The sequence below is a fragment of the Scyliorhinus torazame genome, chromosome 1, assembly GCF_047496885.1.
Source record: "Scyliorhinus torazame isolate Kashiwa2021f chromosome 1, sScyTor2.1, whole genome shotgun sequence".
In the NCBI taxonomy this organism is placed as follows: Eukaryota; Metazoa; Chordata; class Chondrichthyes; order Carcharhiniformes; family Scyliorhinidae; genus Scyliorhinus; species Scyliorhinus torazame.
The window spans coordinates 390,582,540-390,609,330 of record NC_092707.1 but is presented as its reverse complement, the minus strand read 5'-3'; the positions used below and the strand labels follow the sequence as shown (position 1 = coordinate 390,609,330).

Genomic DNA, 26,791 nt, shown 5'->3' with positions numbered 1-26,791 from the left:
TTCAGAACAGACCCATAGAATCCCGACAGTTCAGAAGGAGACCATTCGGCCCATTGAACAAAGAACAAAACAAAGAAATGTACAGCACAGGAACAGGCCCTTCGGCCCTCCAAGCCCGTGCCGACCATGCTGCCCGACTAAACTACAATCTTCTACACTTCCTGGGTCCGTATCCCTCTATTCCCATCCTATTCATGTATTTGTCAAGATGCCCCTTAAATGTCACTATTGTCCCTGCTTCCACCACCTCCTCCGGTAGCAAGTTCCAGCCACCCACTACCCTCTGCGTAAAAAACTTGCCTCGTACATCTACTCTAAACCTTGTCCCTCTCACCTTAAACCTATGCCCCCTAGTAATTGACCCCTCTACCCTGGGGAAAAGCCTCTGACTATCCACTCTGTCTATGCCCCTCATAATTTTGTGGACCTCTTTCAGGTCTCCCCTTAACCTCCTTCGTTCCAGTGAGAACAAACCGAGTTTATTCAACCGCTCCTCATAGCTAATGCCCTCCATACCAGGCAACATTCTGGTAAATCTCTTCTGCACCCTCTCTGAAGCCTCCACATCCTTCTGGTAGTGTGGCGACCAGAATTGAACACGATACTCCAAGTGTGGCCTAACTAAGGTTCTGTACAGCTGCAACATGACTTGCCAATTCTTATACTCAATGCCCCGGCCAATGAAGGCAAGCATGCCGTATGCCTTCTTGACTACCTTCTCCACCTGTGTTGCCCCTTTCAATGACCTGTGGACCTGTACTCCTAGATCTCTTTGACTTTCAATACTCTTGAGGGTTCTACCATTCACTGTATATTCCCTACCTGCATTAGACCTTCCAAAATGCATTACCTCACATTTGTCCGGATTAAACTCCATCTGCCATCTCTCCGCCCAAGTCTCCAAACAATCTAAATCCTGCTGTATCCTCTGACAGTCCTCATCGCTATCCGCAATTCCACCAACCTTTGTGTCGTCTGCAAACTTACTAATCAGACCAGTTACATTTTCCTCCAAATCATTTATATATAGCAAAGGTCCCAGCACTGATCCCTGTGGAACACCACTGGTCACAGCCCTCCAATTAGAAAAGCATCCTTCCATTGCTACTCTCTGCTTCATATGACCAAGCCAGTTCTGTATCCACCTTGCCAGCTCACCCCTGATCCCGTGTGACTTCACCTTTTGTACTAGTCTACCATGAGGGACCTTGTCAAAGGCCTTACTGAAGTCCATATAGACAACATCCACTGCCCTACCTGCATCAATCATCTTAGTGACCTCCTCGAAAAACTCAATCAAGTTAGTGAGACACGACCTCCCCTTCACAAAACCGTGCTGCCTCTCACTAATACGTCCATTTGCTTCCAAATGGGAGTAGATCCTGTCTCGAAGAATTCTCTCCAGTAATTTCCCTACCACTGAAGTAAGGCTCACCGGCCTGTAGTTCCCGGGATTATCCTTGCTACCCTTCTTAAACAGAGGAACAACATTGGCTATTCTCCAGTCCTCCGGGACATCCCCTGAAGACAGCGAGGATCCAAAGATTTCTGTCAAGGCCCCAGCAATTTCCTCTCCAGCCTCCTTCAGTATTCTGGGGTAGATCCCATCAGGCCCTGGGGACTTATCTACCTTAATATTTTTTAAGACACCCAACACCTCGTCTTTTTGGCTCTTTTTGTAATGCTGAAGACATACACTGGAGAAGTGGTTTCACTGAAGGGTCGCACTCAAGTACCTGTTTAAATAATGGGCGAAGAGCAGATTTGTTTATACATGAAATAAAGGTAAACTATCCAGCGTTGATTGGTCAAACATGGCTGGAGATGATTCGACTGAACTGGGCCAAAGTCAACATGACCACCAATGGAGAATCCGGCCTTGTGAAGATTTTTAAAAGCACTCTGTTGTGTTCAATGGGGAATTAGGGAGCATGAAAGATATTACAGTTAAACTGAAAATAAAAGAAGAAAGTCAACCAAAATGCTTGAAGGCAAGGTCTGTCCAAATGCTATTCAGTCAAAAGTGGAGGTTGATTCAAGAGCGACTTGTGAAGTCTGGAATCAGCATCAGTGAATGGACCATGCAATAGTTCCAGTCATCAAGAAAGATGGATCTGTAAGGGTTTGCAAGGACTTAAAGGTCCAGTGTTATGTGTTGAACAGTACCCACTCCCTTACATTGATGATTTGTTTGCAGGATTGATAGGTGAACATTTCAGCATAATTGATCTGAGCCAAGCTTACTTACAGATGAATGTAGACAAGAGGTCACAGGAACTCCTGACAATTGTGGCACATTATGGTTTGCTCTGGTACCGAAGATTACCGTTTCGATATCACATCAGCTCCTGCATTGCAAAGAGCAATGGATCAGATCTTGAGTGGACCGAGCAGAGTCCAGTGCTATCTGGATGACATCCTAATCACTGGAAGAGATGAAGAGGAACACCTTCGAAATCTGGATGCCACACTCCAGAGATTGGGAGACTTTGGTCTGAGAGTCTGTGACAACAAGTGTGGGTTCTTCCAATCCACCTTTTGGGTGTGATTGACGCCACTGGCTTTCACAAATCTCTTTCAAAGGTTAAGGTCATGACAGAGGCGCCTGCACCTCAGAATATTAACCAGTTATGTTCCTTCCTGGGATTGTTGAACTACTCTGGAAGATTTGTCCCAAACTTGGCAACAATACTGAAACCATTATATAACCCTTTGTGCCAGAACAGGATGTGGAAGGGGTCGGATTAATGCAATAACGCTTTCGTACAAGCCAAAGAAGCATTACTTAAATCTGAAATTCTCCCGTATTTTGATCCTATGTTACTCTCACAGTTAGCTTGTGATGTATCGCCTCATGGTGTAGGGGCAGTGGTCTCTCACATCGTGTCATCGGGTGCTTTTGCTTCTTGAACAAAGCTGAAAGCAACTACGCCCAGATTGAAAGGGAAGCATTAGGGATCATTTTTGGTGTAAAGAAATTCCATCAATTCCTGTATGAAACAAAATTCACATTGTTGACGGACCATTGTCCATTAACTACCATTTTTGGACCACACAAGTTTTGGAACTTGTTAAGGGGTTTGATCAGCAGACTTTGTTCCCTGGTTGTTCTCAACGGAAATCGGTCATTTGTCGTTAAGTAGAATGCAAAGCTGGGCATTGCTTATGTCAGCACATGCTTATACCATTAAGGCCCGACAGTCAAGTCCACATGGTAATGCGGATGGACTTGCAAGATTACCACTGCCAGGCAGTTAGTCACACTGTTCAAATGGGAATATCTTCTACTTTGAACAAGTAGACATCACACCAATCACTTTAAAACAAGTCAGTGATCCGATACTCTGAGTGACTGATATGGTATTACGAAGAAAGACTGCGGAACTAGCAGCTAACCTGAAACCCGGCTACTCCAGGAGATTGGAGCTGTAAGTACAGTCAGGATGTCTTCTATGGGGGATTAGTGCGATTATCCCGCCACCATTGAGGAAACAGGTGGTAGAGAAGCTACACGAGGGCTATTGCAGAGTCGTACACATGAAGGAAATAGCGAGACGTTATTTCTGGTGACCTGGAATGGACGCCGAAATTGAAGAGAAAGCTAGAACATGTTTTTCCTGTGTGAAGGTAAGAAACCTGCCAGCCTTAGCATCACTGTATCAATGGGAATGGCCTGAAGAGGCTTGGCAATGTGGATTTTGCAGGACCTTTTAAAGGACATATGTTCTTTGAAACGGTCGATGCTCACACCAAGTGGCCAGAGATCACAGTGATGAAATCTACCTCATCAGAGTAGATTATTGAGAAGCTAGGAGAAGTGTTCAGTCGTTTTGGATTCCCTGAACAACTGGTAAACGACAACGGACCTAAAATTATTTCACAAGAATTCAAACATTTCTTACAAGAGAATGGTATTCAACATATTAAGACAACAATGTACCACCCTGCTACGAATGGGCTTGCAGAACGTTGAGAACAACTAGGGAACAAAGTCTGCTGATCAAACCCCTTAACAAGTTCCTACTGGTATATAGGAATACTACACATTCTACAACCAAGACCTCTTCTGCATTACTAATGCTGAAAAGACAACTGTGTTTGATATATTGAAACCTCCAAAAACTAAAGAGACCGTACAACAGCAACAGCCAGTACAAGTGGAACAGCAGGACAGCAAGGCAAAGCTTAGAGTTTTCCACCAAGGTCAAGGAGTTTGGGCTAGGAATGACTCCACAGGGGAGAAATGGATTCCTGTCATGATCCTTGCACAAATTGGACCAGACCAGAGATGATGTTATCTGGAAGATACATGCAGACCTGGCTAGAAGAACAGAATTGGGGCCTGTGGAAAATCCAGGTTCACCCCTACAAAGCAATGACTTGACCTTTCCTACAATCCCGACACTAATGGACACTTTTGAGGAAAGCAACATCTCACCTTCCGATCAGACACAGGGACAACCTCTAGTTCATATTCAACGCCAGTTAACCAAACACCAATGATGCTAGTGCAAAGGCGGAAACGCCAGAGGTTACCACCGGTGTGATGAGATCTCAGAGGTTCGCAGCAACCGTTCCGAGAGCGACGACCTCCAGACTGTCTGATCTATTGACTATTGTTCATGGTGAACTTGTTGGGGATGTTCAATTTAAGGGAGGAGGAAATGTTATGTAATTGCATTAATTCTTATCAGCTCGAGTGAGGCTCTGTTGTATTAACGTATTCACCGGAAGTGACGTCAGTCCTAGTGCAGCAAACAGAGCCATGTAAGAGATAAATAAAGCTCCGCTGTTTTAAACCTCTGTGCTCCCTAGTATCGCACCTCCAAAACACAACAGCAATATTACTCAATGCTAGAGATAGATGGTTGTTAAAAGAAAAAGAACGTAAAGGCTCCACTTAAACAATCTGGCAAATAAGGATATTTATTGTGCAAAAACATAAGAAATAAAACCTGGCATTTCAGGCAAATTGAGGGCATTAAAAATAAATAAAGATCAGCATGATACAATACACCTTTACCAATTTGGAAACGTATTTTGTGGCAAAAGTGAAAAATGGACTTCTCAAAGGTTTACTGAATATTGTGTTTGTAGGGCGAATGGGGGAGTTAATAACTGCTGTTTGTATAACTAAAGCTTGCAGATGGTCCACATACATCTATTTTCTGGAAAGTCAAATTCCCTTTTTTTATCCGCCTAATTAACCTCTTGCTTTTTCCACTGTACATGACGTACACATCACCTGAACTCAAACTACCTTTCCAGTTTTCCATCCAGCAACGCTGTTTGTCCATGACTGCTAGCAGATATTGCTGAGGACAGCCAGGGGCAAATTAAGGCATGGGTTTAAAATCAGATTCATGAAAGGGGACAATACGACGGGGTTTAATTTCTCCCGTGCGCCATTTTTATCACGTGATTCATACCTCTATCAGTGAATACAATTTGTTCAACGAGAAACATAAAATGCTGGTAAAACTCATGAGGTCAAGCAGCACGTAGAGCAACCAGGGGTTAGTGTCTCAGGTCAATGACCTGAGATAAGACCTAAAAGTTTAACCTCTACTTTTCTGCTCTCTGCGGACTCAACTGCCGAGGGTTTAAAAACATTTAAAAAAATTAATTAATGGGATGTGGGAGTCGCTGGCTGGGCTAGCGTTTATTGTCCATCCATGAGGGCATTTAAGAGTCAACCATATTGCTGTGGATCTGGAGTCACATGTGAGCCAGGCCGGGTAAGGATGGCAGATTTCCTTCCCTGAAGGATATTAGTAAACCAGATGGGTTTTAACGACAATCAACAATGTTTCATGGTCATCATTAGGCTTTTAATTCCAGATTTCTACTGAATTCAAATGTCACCAATTACCATAGTGGGATTCAAATCCAGGTCCCCAGAGCATCACCTTGGGTCTTTGGATTATTAGCCCAGTGACAATACCATTATGCCACCACCTCCCCGGTTTTTAGCATTTTTTGTTTTTATTTCAGATTTCCAGCATCTGCACTATTTTGTTTTTTAAAACCTGTATAAAATAAAACAGGTGTTAATACAGCATGTGTAAGAGTTAAACATACAAACTAGTGCACTAAAAATAGTGGAGATTCTTGTAAATCTATTACGGCGAAATTATGGATTTTGTCTCCGGCTCAATTCGTCCTTGCTAATCAGGGCACCCTGAGGGTAAAACTAGTGACCCACTAGCTAGCCCCAAATAATAAGCATCATGGTGTTGTATGCCAGACACCAGTGTGCAGCTGAAATTGCAAAATAAAAGGTGGTTTTAATATGCTGTTGAGATCAGAGCTGTTGGTGTCAATTGACGAGATTTGAACTCACTCAAAGCCCATTCGCTAACACAGAGTAAAACACGTGTCTCATTCTGTGCAGCAGTGTCCCTAATTATTAGAGGTTTCTGCAAACGTGGGTGTTCTGATCCAGAAAACCTGTGGGTGGATGATAGAACTGGAACCAACCTTTACACATTGTTATACTTATTTACAGAGTTATACATAACATGCATATACCCCGAATGCCCCTACATTTCAGAAATATTTCATTAGCTGTAAAGCACTTTTGAGACATCTGGTGGACATGAAAAGCACTATATTAATGCAGGACTCTCTTTCTAAACCCAACAACCACAGTTTTAGTCTGGGTCCATCTTTAAATTGGTGTTAAAATGAATATTAGTTAATGCCCACCGCCTACATACAAGTAATGTCCAATAAACCACAGGTTCAGCAGAGTGGTTGCAAAAGGTTGGCGGAGTTTCTTAGGAAGGAATCAAACCAATCCATTAATTTACAAACATCATGTGGGACTATGCACCATGACCCGTTTGCTTGGCAGTGGCACTCAAAATGCTGTCAAGTCATATAAATGTAGTTATTAACAAAAAAAACATTGTTAATTTTATTTGTTCTGGAATTTCTTCAAAGACAATATTGTTATATTTTGGCCGCAAATGCGAAGGCTCTCAGTGAGAGTACAATTAGAGGACTCAAGTAGCCATGGAAGTATCGAGTAATTATTTTTATCAAGGGTCTGCCTTCTGAAACAAAATTCTTGCACTTATATATCACTTTTATCCAAGGTGCAAAAACAGTAAAGACAAATGACTAGATAATCTGCTTTATTGGTGTTGGTTGAGGGATGAATGTTGGCTAGGACACTGCTATTGCTTGCTTGCTCTCTTGCTTTTTATTGGTGCCTTGGGATCTGTTAAATATACCTGAGACAGCAGATGTCTTAATTTAACATCTTGCCCGAAGGTTTGGCACCTCCTAAAGAGCAGCAAACGCTCAGTACTAAGTTTAACCACAGTGGAAACTGAAGCACAACTTTCTGACTCGTGGAGAAATTAAGATTGTAACTTTTGTAAATACATTGCTTGTACTCGTTTTATACACAATAAACATGTTCAGATATTTCTAGCCTGTATCACAGTCTGATTTTAAAAATATCCGTTCAAGAGATGTGACCGTCACTGGCTAGGCCAGCAGGTTGCCTATCTCTAATTGTCTTTGAGAAGGTAGTGGTGAGTTACCTTCTTGAACCACTATAGTTCATCTGGTGTCGATATGTCTATAATGCTGTTAGCAAAGGTGTTCCAGGTTTTTGAGCCAGTGACAGAGAATGACCAGCGCTAGAGTTCTACAATGATGTGTCCCAGGCAAGAACCCAACTATTTGCAATTTGTAAAATTGTGAGGAAATGATATTGCACCACAGGAGTGATAGCACAGGTATATTTTACATTAAAACAAACTTTAAAACATAATTGACCACATTTACAACACAGAAATAGTTTTACAGTCGGCAGTTACAACAGTTCTTAAGTAAAGGGAGAAACTTTAACAACTTACTTCCTAAATCTGCCTCTGTATTCCAATTAAGCAAACCAACATGATCCAAATACCACTCATGATTACTTGCGTTTCTCTGTGCAGAATCTTTGAAGAGAGAATCTTTCAGGACCAAAACTTAAACACCTCTGTTCAGATTAAAATCCTAGGAAGAACTAACCTTTCAAATAGACCTGGCTCCTCTCTTTAATTACATAACTTGAACCCAAAGCCTAAGGTATCCTTTTGTCTCCTCCCACAAAATGTCCCATGACCCGTTTAGACAGGACCAAACACAATACCCCTCAAATTATCAACACCCCAGTTGTCCTTTAAACATGAACATTAGCAGTACACATCATCTGCAAAATCAATGATTACCTCACTTTTGCGACCCCTTTCTAACAAGGTTTAGCATACTGTCTATATGTATCTTAACGCAGGTTTTAATACCATTACTGCAAAAAAATATAAAGTATAACAATTTCTTACATTCATCGCACCCGGCAGGGAACTTGCAGATGAAAGTGTTGCTGCTACGTTTTTCTAAGTGGTACATCTGGGTTTTCAGGGTATTGTTGAAGGAAGCTTGGCAGGTTTCTGCAGTGTACCCTGTAGCTGGTACACATTGCTGCCATTGTGCGCTGGCAGTGGAGGGAGCGCTTATAACTACAGTATTACAGCATTTACCTGGCTGGTTCAATCAAGTTTCTGATAAATGGTAACACCTAGGATGTTGATATTGGGAGATTCAGCAATGGTAATGTTGTTGAACATCAATGTTGAACATCAGAGGCTGGTTTAGCATAGTGAGCTAAACAGCTGGCTTGTAATGCAAAAAAATGCCAGCAGCACTGGTTCAATTCCCATACCGGCCTCCCTGAACAGGCGCCGGAATGTGGCGACTAGGGACTTTTCACAGAATCTTCATTGAAATCTATTTGTGACAATAAGCTATTATTATTAAGTCAGATGGTCAGAATCATTCCTTTTTGGAGATGGTCATTATCTGGCATTTATGTGGTGCAAATATTTCTTGCCACTTATTGGGGTGTGTGCGTGTGGGTGTGGGCGGGGGGTTGATAACTCTCAGTAAATGTCCTGTAAAATCCTTCAGAATGTTGTGTGTTTTAATTAGGTCACCTAAAACCCAGGCGGAGGCCTCTGATCATATGACAACCCTCTCATCCCAGGAAAGCCTTTAGTGAACCTTTGCTGTACCGTCTCCAATGCAAGTATATCTTTCCTTCGATATGGAGACCAAAACTCCACATTGTGTACTCCGGAGTGATCTCACTATAGCAAGACCCCCTGAATATTAATTTAAAGAAATTCACCCCGCTGCTGCCTGCCCGGAGGATACAGGACAGGGTGATTTTGGGCGTGTGGGTCGGAGAGGGTAAGGTCACGGTGATATACCAGGAGTTGCAGGAGGCGGAGGAAGCCTCGTTGGAGGAGCTGAAGGGCAAGTGGGAGGAGGAGCTGGATGAGGGCCTGTGGGCTGATGCCCTGGGCAGGGTTAATTCCTCCTCGTCTTGTTCCAGGCTCAACCTGATCCAGTTTAAAGTGGGGCACAGGGCGCATATGACAGGGGCGAGGATGTGTAAGTTTTATGGGGTAGAGGACAGGTGTGTGAAGTGTTCGGGGAGCCCAGCAAACCATGCCTATATGTTCTGGGCGTGTCTGGCACTTGCGGGGTTTTGGAGGGGCTTCGCAAAGGCTTTGTCCAACGTCTTGGAAACTCGGGTAAAACTGAGTTGGGGATAGCAATATTTGGGGTGTCAGACGAGCCGGGAGTGCAGGAGCCGAAAGAGGCCGGAGTTCTGGCCTTTGCCTCTTTGGTAGCCCGGAGAAGGATCTTACTAATGTGGAGGGACGCGAAGCCCCCAAGCGTGGAGGCTTGGGTCAGTGACATGGCGGGGTTTCTCAGGTTGGAGAGGATAAAGTTTGCCTTGCGAGGGTCTGTGCAGGGGTTCTCCAGGCGGTGGCAACTGTTCCTTGACTTTCCCGCGGAACGTTAGGTGGAGGTCAGCAGCAGCAGCAACCCGGGGGGGGGGGGGGTTCTTGTTTTGGTTTATGTAAGGGGCGTGTAGCCACCTAAAATGGCTGATTCCCTATTAATTTGGCCAAAACCCGATTTGAAATGGCTAACCGAAAAGGAAAAGCAGCCAACAGGACACAAACGGACAGCTGCAGACAGAATAGCGTATTCGGCTCTGGGGAAGTCGGCCCAGATCGATACTCAGGACTATTAGCAGCACATCAACCCAGACATCTGCAGTTTAATCGGCTATCCCCGGGAACAATTGCAACAGATTAGCAATTGAATGCCGGGCCAGACCTGTCGGCGCCTGCAGTGGCCGAAACAAAGACAGGTGAACGACCACCCCCTGATCGAGGAATCGCCCCATTATTGGAGCATATCGAACCCAGTGATTGGGAACAAGTCCAATCACTTGGAACTCAGGGTCAAGGACGGCCCCGAGAGTCAGGAAGCCCCTGGGCCCTATAAAGTGAAGGGCCAAGTTCAGATCTCGCGCTCTCTCCCTTCTTCGCCTGCTCACGACCTTCGCAAGAACCTTCAACAAAGAACCGTAAGTTTGACTCCAGCGATCGCTACCCGATAAAGACTCCTAGCCATCGACCCGTATCAGCTTTTTGAATCCCGCGGGCCAGATCCGATTCGATAAGCCATTCGTTTCCCTGACCTGGTGGGCCCTTCCTAAAGTTAAGTATTGGCCAGTAGTGGTAGGTTTCGATATAGATAGTAGGTTTATTGTGTAAGCATTAATTGTTGTATATAATAAATGACCGTTGATTCCAATCTTACTAAGCGGTGTGCTGACTTATTAATCATAACTCGAGCTTGAACCATGTGGCGGTATCAGAAAGATACCTGGTGACTCGTGAGCAAAGGTGACGTAATCAGAGGTAATAAAACTAAGGCTAAAAAGAGCAACAGGTGTTTGCCCCATTTTGTTCTTAATTTGTTAAATCGTTGAAGTGTTAGAGGATTAAGTTGCTTTGTTTGTTGCCGTATTGTCCTTTTTACTTTTCTTTTGTATATTTTCTTTCCTTTTTGGAGTGTTTTGTAAAAATTGAAAAACTTTGAATAAACATTTTTTTTAAAAAAAACTTTAAGACGTTCATGTGCTTTTACAAAATATTCTGCTTTTCTATTCTTTCAAATTGAAAAACCACACACTTGCCACATTATACTCCATCTGCCACCTTGCTGCCCATTCTCTTAATCTGTCTACAGCCCTAAATATTGGGCAAGGAAAGAAACATTCTGTTTTTGTACAAGACGCAAGGTGTGGTTATGAAAGTGGTTAAGGACTCCCAACTTTAAAAAAATCATTCATGGGGTGTAGGCGTCGCTGGCTATGACCAGCATTTATTACCCACCCCTAGTTGCCCTTTAGAAGGTTTAGGTGAGCTGCCTTCTTGAACCGCTGCATTCCCCGAGGTGTAGGTGCACCCACATGCTGTCCGGGGGGGGGGGGGGGAGTTCCAGGAGTTTGCCCCAGTGACAGTGATATATTTCTAAATTAGGGTGGCGAGTGACTTGGAGGAGAACCTTCAGTTGGTGGGCTTCCCAGGTATCTGCTGCTCTTGTCCTTCTAGATGGTGGCAATCATGGGGACGAAGAACATCTTGTGCGAAACCGAAAAATGCAACAAATAAGAATGAAAAAAGTATTGAACTATTTGCTTTTAAATTGTGATATTAAAGGATGACCCAACTAGCTCTGATCTGTCTGTTATAATCTCTGGAACACATTACTATAAAATAAATTAAATAAATTATTTCAGTTTTCTGACAGAATGACCCGAAGCATTTCTTCCAGTGAAATCTTGTTCAAATCAATTAACCTATGGAGCTTTCTGTACGGGAACAATGACATTAAAGTGTCCTTTATTTTCCATTACACCATTGTTTAATTGGTGTTGAGGTATATGCTTTAGTGGAAGTAATAAGTAACTGTAGGAGTGGTTCCCAAAAAACTCTAAACCACTGCTGTGTGATACAAGATAAGGAACACTCCCATATGAGTAGTTACATCATTGGTGTATTCACCTCCTTTCCTTACCTGCAAGAAGACCAAGACAATGACGATTTGATAGAAACAAGGCCCCCCCCAAAATCCCCATCCTGCAATAGATCGCGGACATTGACCACTTTCCCTTACCTAGACAGCAACATCTTATGGGAGTGATGTAGAGATGGATGCCCACACAAGAATCAGCAAAGCAGCATTGGTCTTCCAATGGCTCTATACATGCTAAGCACAACACCGTCAAAATAGCCATAAAGCTGTGACTCCATATGTCCACAGTAGTACAAATGCAATCTATGTGATCAGACATGGTAATAAACAGCAAAGGTCTGGTACAAGCTGCCCATCTAAGATCTTGGACATTACATTGAGTGACAACATTGCCAACAAGTGGACTGTCAGAGGCACTAGTGGGACATTGTGATGAAGAGAGGACTGAGGTTGGCATATTTCACCAATGGGCATATGCAGTAGAATGGACATCACCAGATGGACGACGATGAGAGGGCTGGCCAAAAAAGACCGAGTGAAGAACATTTAAGGAGGACCTGGACTGGAGCAAAAGAGATTGCAATGGACCAGGGTGGAGTCTTGCTGTCCATTGTCCCATATGGGATCAGAGCAACGAAGTCTAAATAAGTAAGTAAGCCTTCTCTGGTTCAAATATCCACTGGCCTCGGTTCACTGTCCGTGTGGAGTTTGCACATTCTCCCCGTGTCTGCGTGGGTCTCACCCCCACAACCCAAAGATGTGCAGGGTTGTTGGATCGGCCACACTAAATTGCCCCTTAATTGGGAAAAAAATAATTGGGGGAAAACCCCCAAATATTCAGCTCACCTATAAAACAAATGCAGTATAACTTCTATAATAAAAAGAGCACCATTAACCTGGGCTACACCAGCTCTTAGATTCAGATCTATGAGTCTCCATTTTGTGAAAATGTATATGCGCAGTCCTTGACAAACTAAATACAACTGGTTCTATTATCATGATAGATTTAAAGTATTCAATTCGCATATCTAGATTTGGCCGTTTTCATTCAGCAACAAAGAACTGCTGAATAGTCATCTTCAGCTGAACCTTTCTGTTGTTTTGTTTCCAGCTCCTTATCTTCCCAGTTCCCCATCCTTGCTTACTTTAAAAAATTGCCAATGGTCAGAAGATTCAATAATTCTATTATTTCATGAGATATGGGTGTCGCTGGCAAGGCCAGCATTTGTCACCTATTGCCAATTGCCCTTGAACTGCTACGGATCTTGTGTCACACAGTGGATAAGGATGGCAGATTGCCTTCTCTAAAGTTCAGTAGAGAAGCAGATGGGCTCTTAAGAATAATAAATGATAGGCATCATGGTCACCGTTACTGAGACTAGTTTTATATTCCAGATTCAGTAATTAAATTTAAATTCCGCTAGCTGCCATGGTGGGATTTGAACCCGTTTCCTCAAAGCATTAGCCTAGTCCTCTGAACTGCTGGTGTCAATATGTCACCATCTCCCTCTATTGATCTCACAGTGGTGCACTCACATAGAAAAGGTGAGAGGTAGAAACAAAATATTGGCATGAGGTTCAAACTATTAAAAGAAAAATTCAAGAGCAATCAGGAAGATCTTCATGGTGCAACGCATACAAGAATAGTAGAGGTAAAACCCTGAAATTGTTAAAGAAACAATCGCTACAATAGGGGGTACTTTCATTTTGGAGACAAAATAAGGTGGGTTGAATGGCCTCAGCTCTATTGGTTATCTCCATGCATTTCACATCCTGCCAATGAAAAACTGTCAGAGAAACTATAACATGTCTTAGATTGTTCACCCTGATGCACTGATCTACGAGATTATTGAAGTGAGGGTCCAGCGATGATACCTCTTAAAACTGAATAGCTAGGATGCCACTAGAGAAGTTTTACATAAATTAGTTTATTAAGGACTAAGATGAATTATAGGAAGTGTACTGAGCAATCATTATGAACAATTAAACATGTATTTTTAGGGCATAGCAGAAATAAGTAATCAAATGGGATTTAGGATAGCTAACTTGACCATGATTTATTACTAGTAAACACAAGTTGTTATCAAGTGGCCCTGATATCCTCTGGAAGTAAAAGGAAGTCACTTCTGATATCCTGTTTTTCTGAAACAATCCATGGAGTAAAGAGAATGCCAGCTCTGCTGTCCTGTTTCTCACAAACAATGAGTGCACAGGCTGCTGAGATTGTAACACAGCTGACAGGATGAGGCTCAATCATGGGTTGCTCGCAATTCTATTGGATAAGTTTAAACCTTGCAGCTTCAGGGATTGGATCGCATTCAACTGGGATGGGCTATTGATTTTTGAAAGTTGTTAAGTGCTGTGTTTTTGTCTTTGTTCAGCAGATCGATCTTGGCATTATCCAGGTCCAGCTCTGTGTACACGTAACCAAGCTTGGATTATTAAATAAACCATCTTGTCCAGATTGTTGATGTGTCTTTTGCTCTCTGTACTGAGTTGAGCCACAGGGAATAACCCCACGTGGAAGCTGACTCAATACACAGGTCTTGAAACCGCTCCCACAATTTACCGCTCCTACAATTATGCCTCCTCACCTCAGGCGGTGAAGGTGTTTGACTCAAAACAAGTGGGCACTGAAATCAGATGGCTGCGTCATCAGAGTGGCAGCAGTTCACAACAACCTTTCAGAAGAGTATGTTACAGAAACTTCTCCTTTGAGCCCTTCTATCCACTTCTCATTCAATACTTCCCAACTAAAGGGATGGGCAGCCAAACGTTTCACAGGCTCATGTCATTATAATTAGGTAACCTACCACCAGGAGGTGTGCTGGAACAGACGGGCAGTTTTTGCCTTCCCTTGGAGGCATCTCTCCTTGCCAAGGCCATCTGAGACCAGGAATTCAATTTGACCAGGCTCGGTACGAGTTATAAGCAAATCGCATACCCTACTGCTCCATGGTGCCAGCACAATATTTTCATTCTGACAGCATTTCAGTGTAGAGAAACGTTTCACGGTATTTCACAGGGGGATAATAGAAAAAAAAATTGGTGACAACATATCTCCTTACACTTTGATCTGCATGTGTAATGTGCATCAATCTCTGCCAAAAAAAAGATAATAAAATGTTGCTAATCGCATTAATGTTCAATACCCAGGTCAGATTTTGTTTTAAAGCAGACACAAGGAATTTTCCAGTGCTTGAAAATTTCAATTTGGAATTTGTGAAGATATTGATATTTCCTTCAGAAAATGTACAATACTCCAATCAATACTTCTTACACATGGTCAGAAACTGTACACAGAAGCCCTCAGATTAAAATGATTACTCTATTTGATGTAACCAAAGATTTTTGATTTATTGCACCATATTTCTGAGACTTTCCCCGCCCTTTATATTAACTGAATATATAATATAATAATTGGCCAAAATACTCTATGCACCATTAATGGTTTATTTTTCTCAGGTAGTAATCCACCAGCTTTGTAAAAGCACAGACATCACCTCCGCTGCTGAAAACTCACTAGTTATCCCCCCCCCCCCCCCCCCCCCCCCGCCACCCCCATAATAATCTCTTTAGCTTCACCTTCCCACAAGACCAGAAGATAGAGGAGCAGATGTTTGTCATTCGGTCCATTGAGTCTGCTCCGCTATTCACTGAGACCATGACTGATCTGATGTGAAACTCCACTATAGGTACTTGTACATGTATCTCCCAACCTTGTGCCCACCACCCCCAAGACCCTCCTCAATCCAGCCACTTCTCACATTTCAAAGTCACAAATTACTTCCTTTATGTTTGTGACCACAGTATACCATCTTCCTTTAACTCTCTGCAGATTCATTATGTGAGCAACAACTTACCTCTTGTCTAGAATCGACTGGCTAATATCTTAAAACTTCTGCTAAATCAGAATTAATACTATATCCACAATGTGTTCTCAGTCCTAATATCAGTGTATTGCAGAGCATGTAGAAGCTGTGACTCAACAAATGGAGAATCCTAAACAGCTTAAAATCACATCATTGGCCACTGTATTGAAAAGAAATACCTCTTCAGTTTTTGAAAAGTAGCTTTGAAGTATAATCATAAGGTGACCGTGTGCAAAAGATGTGGAACAGTTGTACTACATAAGCAGTCAACTGCAAGAGCCAATCAGCCCATTGAGCTATTATGGTTGACCTGTACCCCACCTTTCCTTTGGTTTTATGCCCAGACTTGAACACAGGGGACTTCCTGTGAGGATTTTTTTCATTGAATTCAAATTTTGCCATCTGCCGGGGTGAGATTTGAACCAGGGTCCCTCAGATCTTGCCCTGGGTCACTCGTCCAATGATAATAACACCATGTCACTGCCTCCCCTGTGGGATAAGCGAGTACTTCAGGATTTCTCAGCTCACTAACAAGAAATCAGCGTGCCACAGTCACCAGCACATACACGCCTACAAGGTCCTTGAGAACTCCATAGGCTGAATCCCAGCTGGCGACAAACTCATCCTTCTCAGAGATGTCGCACCAGAGTTGGGAAGGACGTGAATCTCTGGAAGGGTGTGATTGACAAGGAAGAAGTCGTCCTCCTCCTGACGAAATGTGTAGAACTTGACCGTGCCAGAACCAACACCCAATTCAGCCAATAACACAAGCAAAGATCTCATGGCAACACCCTCGCACTGGCACTTGGCCATATCAGAATTTGAGCAAGGAACCAGAGAGAAGTCCACATCGCCTGCATCTTGATGGGTACTGATGACTGCTGGGCGGATCCTGACCGCATTATATCTACCATCTCCTTCAGTATGGCCCCCAAACACTGGAGACAACAGAGACAATTCTGCAAGAAAATTATCAAAATCCTCAAATACCTCAGTTAGTGCCTCCCTGCTCACCTCTCCACCTCCAAACACCAGGGGGTAGAGGGTGACCATTGTGCCTGGTCCACCCTATAGTTCACCAAAACAAGCATATGTGAAGAGATCCTTCGTCCCCCTATCAGGACACATGGCGATTGGTTTGACAAAAATGACCATCAGCTACCGGAGCTAATTGAATGCAAATGCAGAGCTTTCAGACTGGAAACCTCAACACACTTCAAGAGAAAGGCATCAGTCCTACAGTGGCTGAAGGCAGTGGCACAGCAAACAACATAAAGGACAAATGGTGGGTAAAAAGATTGTGGGAGAACCAACGACTCCTGGACAGTACAGGCATACAAGGTTTCTTCAGCGTTGTCAAGATGATCTTTGGCTCAAGCATTCAAGGGCCCAACCCTTCTGAGAGCCCAGCAGAGAGAGGCGCTCATCAAGGACAGTGAGTGCTTGCTGGAGGGCCCATTTTAAAGAATTCCTGAACTGAGAGTCTGTCCTCGGCTTGAACGTACACAACTCCATTCCTCAAGAGCCGATCCGGTCTACCTTGGCGCTACCCCAATCCACTGAGAAGTTGAAAAAGCCATTCAACAGCTGGAAAACAACAATGCCTCTGAAGCAGATGGAACCCCTGCCAAAATTCTGAAACAGAGACGCACTCCTGGCATGGCTGCAGCACCTCATATCCCTCACCTGGGAAGAGGAGTGCATGCAGGGGGATCTCAGTGACGATGTGATCATGACCAAATTCAAGAAGGGAGACAAGTCCAATTTTGGTAATTAGAGGAATCTCCCTGTTACCTGCCACAGGAAAGATCATTGCGAGGATCCTACTCAATTGCCTCCTCCTGTGTTGGTTTTGCCCATCGAGAGGCACCACATTGTTTGTTTTCACTGTGGGGTAAATAAGAACATAAGAACTAGGAGCAGGAGTAGGCCATCTGGCCCCTCGAGCCTGCTCCACCATTCAATGAGATCATGGCTGATCTTTTGTGGACTCAGCTCCACTTTCCGGCCCGAACACCATAACCCTTAATCCCTTTATTCTTCAAAAAACTATCTATCTTTATCTTAAAAACATTTAATGAATGAGCCTCTACTGCTTCACTGGGCAAGGAATTCCATAGATTCACAACCCTTTGGGTGAAGAAGTTCCTCCTAAACTCAGTCCTGAATCTACTTCACTTAAATTTAAGAAAAATGTAACGAACATCATCAATCACAGTACTTGGCCTTTTCTTCACCTCACAAAAGCTTTTCGCTTCGTCAACTGTGAATTTTAAGGTGTATCCTCCTCAAATTTGCCTACACCTCACCCCCAATAAATTACCTACAGGCATGGAGAAAATCTATAGAATAGGTGGGAAACTTTTCAACGTATGCTGCCTTCAGTCCAAAATCAAAATCACCCCAACGTTGCCATCTGCATACTAGAGCTCAAGGATTAATGTGTATACGCTCACTCAGAAACCAAATTCCAGGTCATTGTTGACTCCTTCTCTGAGACATATGAGAAAATAAGTCTTTCATTAAACAGGAAACTGAGGTCTTTTCCAACTAGCTCCCACAACATATCACCTTCCTCCTTCAGTTGATTAGGATCAATGGTGAGATCCTAAAAAATGTGGATCAACTTTCCATGTGTTTGGAGTCTTCTCTCAAAGAGGACATACACATTCAATGAAATTCATCAACGCCTCCAATGTGCCAGCTCAGCCTTCGGCCTACTGAAGGAGAGTACTTGAGCACCATGAGCTCAAACCTGAAACTACGGTCCCAGTTTACTGTGCAGCAGTGATCCTTGCACCCCAATACGCTACTGGGAGTTGGACACACTTCAGCCGGCACCTCAAGGCTCAGGAGAGTACACCAGTGGTGCTTTCGCAAGATCCTCTAAATTTGATGCAAGAAAGGCAGTCCTACAGGAACATTCTCTCCTAGGCCAACATACTCAGTATTGAGGTGCTCATCACTCAAATTCATCTCTGTTGCACAGGACATGTTGTTTGTCTGCCTGACATCAGACCCCTGAAGCAACTGATCTACTCTGAAGCTGGTCATGGCAGGAGACCTTCGATAGCAGAAAATCTTTAGGGTTGTCCTCAAAGCAGCCATAATGAGGTAATAACTACCAACCGACTCATGGGAGTCCCTGGTTTGTGATCAAATAAATTTGAAGGCTTATTTGGACAGGCACAGAACACATGGATAGACGACATCAGGATGAAGCAGAGATGAAGTTGAGATTTACACAGAACTTTTTTTACACAGAATTTACAGTGCAGAAGGAGGCCATTCAGCCCATCGAGTCTGCACCGGCTCTCGGATAGAGCACCCTACCCAAGCCCACACGTCCACCCTATTCCCTTAACCCAGTAACCCCACCAAACACTAAGGGCAATTTTGGAGACTAAGGGCAATTTTGGAGACTAAGGGCAATTTAGCATGGCCAATCCACCTAACCTGCACGTCTTTGGACTGTGGGAGGAAACCGGAGCACCCGGAGGAAATCCACGCAGACACGGGGAGAACGTGCAGACTCCTCACAGTGACCCAGCAGGGAATCGAACCTGGGACCCTGGCGCTGTGAAGCCACAGTGCTAACCACTTGTGCTACCGTGTTGCCCAATGTTGAGATGTTGGAGAGGGCATACAAAACCTCCAAACACCTCATCTACCTGACCCTTCAAACACAACCTATCTGCATGCAGCAGTCTTCAGATCATACATTGGATCAATCAGCGATCTGAGTCCCACTGAGCCTGAGTGAAAGCAAGTCACCCATGATCTCAAGGTCCTGTCTAAGATGACTGCTTACCTCTGGTGGATGGGCAGGTAAATGCGTACAACACATTTTGGCAATCATACTTACAATTTATTTGCCAGGTTCTACTGTCATTCCTTCAGATTCTCAGGATGAGGATGGGGGTGCTATGTAAATGTAGGTTTTTAAAACATATTTTGCGATACCGATATCTTAAAGGAACAGTGGCATATCCTCCAAATCTCCTACTTTTGGTTGATCACCCATTCATTTCTGTTTGAAGAATGATTTCAAGGTTTGAGCTGGCCTCTGCCAGGGACCCACGGTAATGGTCTTTGTTATACAGTAACTATTGGGGGGGGTTGCCCAAGGAGGCCTGAGATGCACTCGTACTCTTCCTGGACCTCAAGGAATCACTCCACAAATAACTATAAAAAGGAAAGTCACTTATTCTGGCCATGCCAGATCTCATTGATGGGTTTTGACGAGTTGCAGGCCTCCCACAATTTGAAGTTACAATCGCATTGTGGCAACAATGAAGCAACCGGGACATCACTTTCACACTTCAATTAGGCCCCTACCTAATTCAGCAGCCACTGTTCTGGCATATCCGGGCTAAAAAATGGGCTTTTGGAGTCAGTCAAGTAATTTTAGATGTAGTGTCACACTTGAATTATATTTATCAGCTGCAGTTAAACTTAAACTTCTGTTTTTCGTCAACATTTCTTTTCAGTACATACTAATGACGTATTTATTAAGAATGCCGTATCTGCTGACTTCTCAGATCAAATCGCTGTATGTTTCATAAGATGTTTGCTCAGAACTCCACTAACCAAATGTGACATTTATCCGTTGCATGGATGCATCAAATCTCACATATGCCATCTGCTTCACTCTTCAGATTATACAGATAAAGGCATATTCACTTGCTACCAGGTTAATGGATCATCAATCTAGTTGTTTGCTACCCTTTATGACTTGCTGTAATTTCTAGTGTTAAAAATCAAAGTGACTTGTAATTCGAAACTGCAACATCGTAAGTATATTGTCACAAAACCATTTTGTTTTTCAGTAGTTTCTTGTTAAACATTTTGAAATGGATGCAACACATGTGGGTTTATTTACCTGTGGTCAGTTTTCTTTCTCACTTAATAATACCAGCCCCCAGCTCTTACGGCGTGCATTCCAACCACCTCGGTCCTGCTACTTAACCTCTACATTTAATAAGTCCCAGTGTTGTCAAAGTCAATGCGGTGACTTTCATATTGGTATCAACAAAATCTATTGATACCACAAAACCTATTCAAACTAGATGTTAAAGCGAAAGTGCGCCTCCATCTAACCTTTCTCTCTCTGCCAACATTTTTACTTTCCTTTTCAATTTACTGATCCACTACAGTTGGCGCTCCCCAGATTTTAAGTCTCTCTCTTGTGGTGATGTGCATCACTGTGGGTACATGGGGGGTTAATGTAAATACATGTAGGCTAGTTAGACACTAGAGGGAGCACCAGAGATATCACACACACACTCAACCAATAGATCAGTTAGATAGGATACGACCAATGGACATTCACGATACACAGAGGTGACACGACCACAGGAGGGCATTACACCAACCCATGTACAAAGGACACCACACGCAAGATCTGCCTCTTTCCAGTGGAGACAGTCAGTGAGTAGAGACACAGGGTTGATTCAATATTACACCCACCACGTGGATTGCAGCAACTGGTTAGTCAGTCTGGGTAGCTATAGTAGGATTAGCAGTAGTGTCGAACCCGAGTAATAAAAGTGTAAATAGTTTAATAAACGTGTTGAAGTTATCTCCACGTCTGAACCTTCCTTTGTCAAGTGCACCACAAGGAAGCCGGTTATGCTACACCTAGAGCATTATAAATCATCTCTTTCCTACATGGGTAGGCATGTCTTCTCTAACAATGTTTGCACTGGGTCGAGAAATCACGGGATTAGCTTGAACCCCAGTCATTTGTCTCTTTGGATTCCAACATCTGCCATTTTACCTCTTCTTCTGAGCTGGCAACAAGAACATTGCCCCAATGACAGCAGGCATCGTCTTTAGATACACAGGCTGCGTTGCAATGACATCAACCGTTATTCGGTGAGCAATTCACTGAATTGGGATTGGAAGCAAATAAAATGGAGGCAATGGGTTGGATTCTGCTGCCTCCCCCGCCGCAAGACTGCCACGGATGAGACGCAGACAATAGAAAAGTCCATTGACCTCGGGCGGAATTCTCCGGTTGCCAGGTGGGCGTGGCCGGTGAATCCCATCCAAAGTCAAAAAAATTATTTAAATTGTTTTTGTTTACTCAAGAGTTCTCATCACCTGGAATGCACCTCTCCGAGGTCCCCACCTGCTTCAAGAACACCACCATCATACCGGTGCCAAAGTAGAACCAGGCAACGTGTCTCAATGACTACCATCCGGTGGTCCTGACATCAGTGCTTATTAATAAAGTGCTTCGAGAGGTTGGTAATGAAGCGCATCACCTCCATACTCCCAGAATGCCTTGATCCACTGCAACTCATTTACCACCGCAACTGATCCACAGCAGACACCATCTCCCTGGCCCTACACTCATCCCGAGAGCATCTCGACAACAAGGACTCCTTCATCAGACTCCTATTTATTGACTACAGCTCCGCCTTCAACACCATAATCCCAGCGAAGTTTGTTGACGATACGACCATAGTGGGCTGGATCTCGAATAACGACAAGTCAGAATATAGGAGGAAGATAGAGAACCTAGTGGAGTGGTGCAGCGACAACAATCTCTCTCTCAATGCCAGCAAAACTAAAGAGCTGGTCATTGACTTCAGGAAGCAAAGTACTGTACATACCCCTGTCAGCATCAACGGGGCTGAGGTGGAGATGGTCGACAGCTTCAAATTCCGAGGGGTACACATCTCGAAAAATCTGTCCTGGTCCACCCACGTTGATGCTACCATCAAAAAAGCACAACAGCGCCTGTACTTCCTCAGGAAATGAAGGAAATTCGGCATGTCCACATTAACTCTTACCAACCTTTACAAATGCACCATAGAAAGCACCTATCTGGCTGCATCACAGCCTGGTATGACAACTGCTTGGCCCAAGACCACAAGAAACTTCAGAGAGTCGTGAAGACAACTCAGTCCATCACACAAATCTGCCTCCCATCCACTGACTCCATTTACACCTCCCGCTGCCTGGGGAATGCGGGCAGCATAATCAAAGACCCCTCCCACCCGGCTTACTCACCCTTCCAACTTCTTCCATCGGGCAGAAGGAACAAAAGTCTGAGAACACACCTGAACAGACTCAAAAACAGCTCCTTCTCGCTGTTACCAGACTCCTAAACGACCCTCTTATGGACTGACCTGATTAACACGACACCCCTGTATGCTTCACCCGATGCCGGTGTCTATATAGTTACATTGTGTACCTTGTGTTGCCCTATTATGTATTTCATTGTACTTTCTTTTCATGTACTTAATGATCTGTTGAGCTGCTCGCAGAAAAATACTTTTCACTGTACCTTGGTACACGTGACAATAACCAAATCCATCCATCCATTGCTTGAATGGGTAGGTGAGTGGGTTCATAATAACTTTCAAATGTTATTTGCAGGGTTGAATTTTGTAGGACTATGGTAAAAGATTGGGTGAGAGATTAATTGGATAGCTTTCAAAGAGATGGCACAGATCTGATGGTCTGCGGTGGCCTCCTTATTATGGTGTCTGATTCATGCGGGTAGGTGGAGCAGGAATACGTCTCCATGTCACACAAGGAATGTTTTTAGACATACCCTGCCCCAGAAAGGTCTGCCAAGGTTTTTGCAGTCACCATTGCGAAGATCTCAAAACTGTGACCTTCTTTGGTTCCCAAAAATCTTCTGACTGATAAAACCTGAACTAGTAATCACCTAATTTATCTTGACTCTCTAACCTTACTGGTATAATGTTTTATGCACACCAGCCTCCTCTTGGTTTTATTATGATCCGGGACTAGACTCCAACCAGTATTCCGGACAAGAACCCCAACACTTTTTTTAAATTTGTAAAACTGTGAGGAAAGGATACTTCGCTCCAGGAGTGATTCTACGCCCAAATTGGAGTATGGTATATTAAATCAAACTTTATTAAACAGTATTAAACTACCGTTACAGCACAGAAATTTAGCTTACAATTATCAATTAACGATGCTTAAAAATAAAATAAAAGGAAACACTTTAACTTGTAGCTGCTACCTTCTCTATCTCAAATCAAGCACAATCCATCAAGATCAAAAACCACTTGTAAATAAAGTTGGCAAATACAGGGTTTACCTGCTATACACTTGAATAGAGATTTATTGGAAATACTGCTTGGAGCGAGAGAGAGGGGGAGCGAGAGAGGGAGAGAGAGAGAGGGGCAGAGAGATTGAGAGAGAGAGGGACAGAGAGATCGAGAGGGACAGAGAGATCGAGAGGGACAGAGAGATCGAGAGGGACAGAGAGATCGAGAGAGAGAGAGATCAAGAGAGAGAGAGATCGAGATCGATCTAGTCAGCAAACAGCCTGCAGATTCTTATCTGTGTCAAGACAACTACTTATCCTGACAGCCTTTGGCAAAAGCTGCTGTTAAGCTCACAGCTTCCAGAAGCTAACTAAATCTGACTGCTACAGACCTGGCTCCTCCCTTTGCTTACATCATCTTTATTCCATTCAAATTCTACAACCTACTTATTTAAGTTTAAACACAATGGATAGAATTCTCGGTCAGCCAGATTCTCCATTCCGCCGGCAGCAGACCATGCCTGTGAGTTTCTTAGCACCAAGGGGTGGCCACGATGGGAAATCCCATTGGCTGGCGGCGGTAATGGAGACCTGCAGCTGTTGACAGCGTGCTGCCAAGGAACACATGGCTGGGGAGGCAGAACAGTCACCCCAATGTCTCTAAGTATCTACTCCCTAGAAATCAAAATCCTATTAGGCCTCTCCTTGTAGACATAAGCATGGCTTGAAAAAAATTATTATTTCACTTTTATGACATCTGAATTGCAACTTATACAGTCACAAAGTCTGTCTGTCTTATAAACCAGGGTTTAAAATAAATATTACTCCAGCCGCAGATACATAAACACCCTAACCCAGGCTTTTAATTCTTGTAAGCACTGTTGTTCCTAATCTTACAGTAGCTATTTATGCACTCACAAACAAGACGAGTACTGATATGAACTGAAAGGGGATTAGTAAGCTAAATTGATTTCTTATTCGTTTAACTTTTTATGCACCGCCATTATACATGTGACTTAATTCAAAACTTTTATAAATAGGAGCACGGATAACATCAGTTTATGATAAACTTGTACAAAGGAATCATTTTTTAAATTCTTTCATGTGATGTGGGCATCTTTGACAAGCCCAGCATTTGTCGACCATTCACAATTGTCCTTGAACTGAGTGACTTGCTGGGCCATTTCAGAGGGCAGTTCAGAGTCGTCAACCACATTGCTGTGGGTCTGGAGTCACATATAGGCCAGACTGGGTAACTGACAGCAGATTTCCTTTCCAAAAGCACTTTTGTGAATCAGGTGGGTTTTACAACAACTGATGTTAGCTTTATGGTCACCGTTAACTGAGACTAACTTTATGTTCCTGATCAATTAATTGAATTTAAATTCCACCAGCTGCTGTGGTGGGATTTGAAACTATATCCCCAGAGCATTATAGCTTGGGTCTCTCGATTACTGGACCAATGACACTATGCTGCCATCTCTCCCATGCTCAGTTTTTGATTGCTTTTATAGGATTATTGTATATGGGTGGCACGGTAGCACAGTGGTTAGCACTGTGGCTTCTCAGTTTGGGGGACCCACGTTTAATTCCCGGCTTGGGTCACTGTCTGTGCGGAGTCTGCATGTTCTCCAATTGTCTGCGTGGGTTTTCTCTGGGTGCTCCGGTTTCCTCCCACAAGTCCCGAAAGACGTGCTTGTTAGGTGAATTGGACATTCTGAATTCTCCCTCTGTGTACATGAACAGGCGCCATAGTGTGACAACTAGCGGACTTTCACAATAACTTAATTGCAGTGTTGATGTAAGCCTACTTGTGGCACCAATAAAGATTATTATATTTTGCTTCCATAGTACCTATAAACTTACACCATGGTGTAAATCCATCTGCACGTGGGGTATTTAACCTAACTCCCCTTGTCTTATAAGAATAGATTGGACTGACTGGACTTGTTGTCACCGCAGTTTATAAGAGTGAGGAAGTGGTGACTTGTTTGAAGTTTACAAGATCCTGAATGGTGTTGACATGGTGGACATGGAACGGATGTTTCCTTGCGGATGAGTCTAGAACGAGGGCATGCAGTTTTCAAAATTAGGGGTCACCCCAACAAGTCAGAGATGAAGAGAAGCCATTTCTCTCAGAGGGGGTGATATTAAGCCTGTGTTAGTGGTCCGCAGCATCGCTGTCATGGGTGGAAAATCTGGGGAGAATTGGAAAATGCCATGTTGCTGTTGTTGGGGGGGGGGGGGGGGGGGGGGGGGGGGGGGGGAGGAGAAAGGAGAAGGAGAAGGAAGACAGAGAGAGAAGACGAGCCCCGTCGCTTCTGTTGTGATGGAGGGGGAACGTGGTCCTAACATTTATGTGGGGGGGGGGGGGGCTCTTGTCAATTTATGTGGGGGGTTAAGGCATCCCTTAAAGGTGGCACCCTGATCTGTGTGGCGTCTCTATTAGGCCCTACCCTGCCAGAATGGTGGCACAAACCAGGCCCACTTTTTTTACTCAGAGCCAATCAAGTATGAAGTGTAAGGCTGGAGAACGACACGCTAGTTTTCAGTGTGAGCCTGACACTTTTGAAAAAAAATATATGGTAAGATTCCGCACAAGTGAGTTGCTGGACTTTGGAACTCTCTGCCTCAGGAGGCGGTGGAAGCGGGTCACTGAATATTTTTAAGGCAGAGGTTCTCACTAGGCAAGGTAATCAAAGGTTATTGGGGTGTAGATGGGAATGTAGAACTCGAAACACAGACAGATCAGCCATGATCTAATTGAACAGTGGAGCAGGCTTGAGGGGCCGAATGGCCTACTCCTGCTCCTATTCCATATGTTCATAACCTCTATTACAGAAATGGTACCAAAATCAGTAAGAACATAAACTGATTCATCAAGCAGATTCTAGAAATGAGAAACCATAGTGATGAGAACAAAGCTGAGATATTGGGCAGAGAAGGTTAAATAGCGATCTAATCAAGATATCTTTTAATATTG

At 43.6% G+C, this 26,791-nt stretch overlaps 1 protein-coding gene across 2 annotated transcripts in view; it reads right to left on the bottom strand.

The window, feature by feature from the left end:
• The window catches only part of LOC140427526 (probable methyltransferase TARBP1), a 309,002-nt gene that overhangs the window by 9,625 nt on the left and 272,586 nt on the right, over window positions 1-26,791 (bottom strand). Inside the window, exon 30 of one of the 2 annotated variants that reach the window (XR_011948558.1) lies at window positions 2,249-2,348. The exons of the other annotated variant lie outside the window; for it this stretch is intronic. The gene's annotated coding sequence lies outside the window, so the exon portion shown is untranslated. The remainder of the gene's footprint in view (window positions 1-2,248; window positions 2,349-26,791) is intronic. 2 annotated transcript variants of the gene reach the window in all.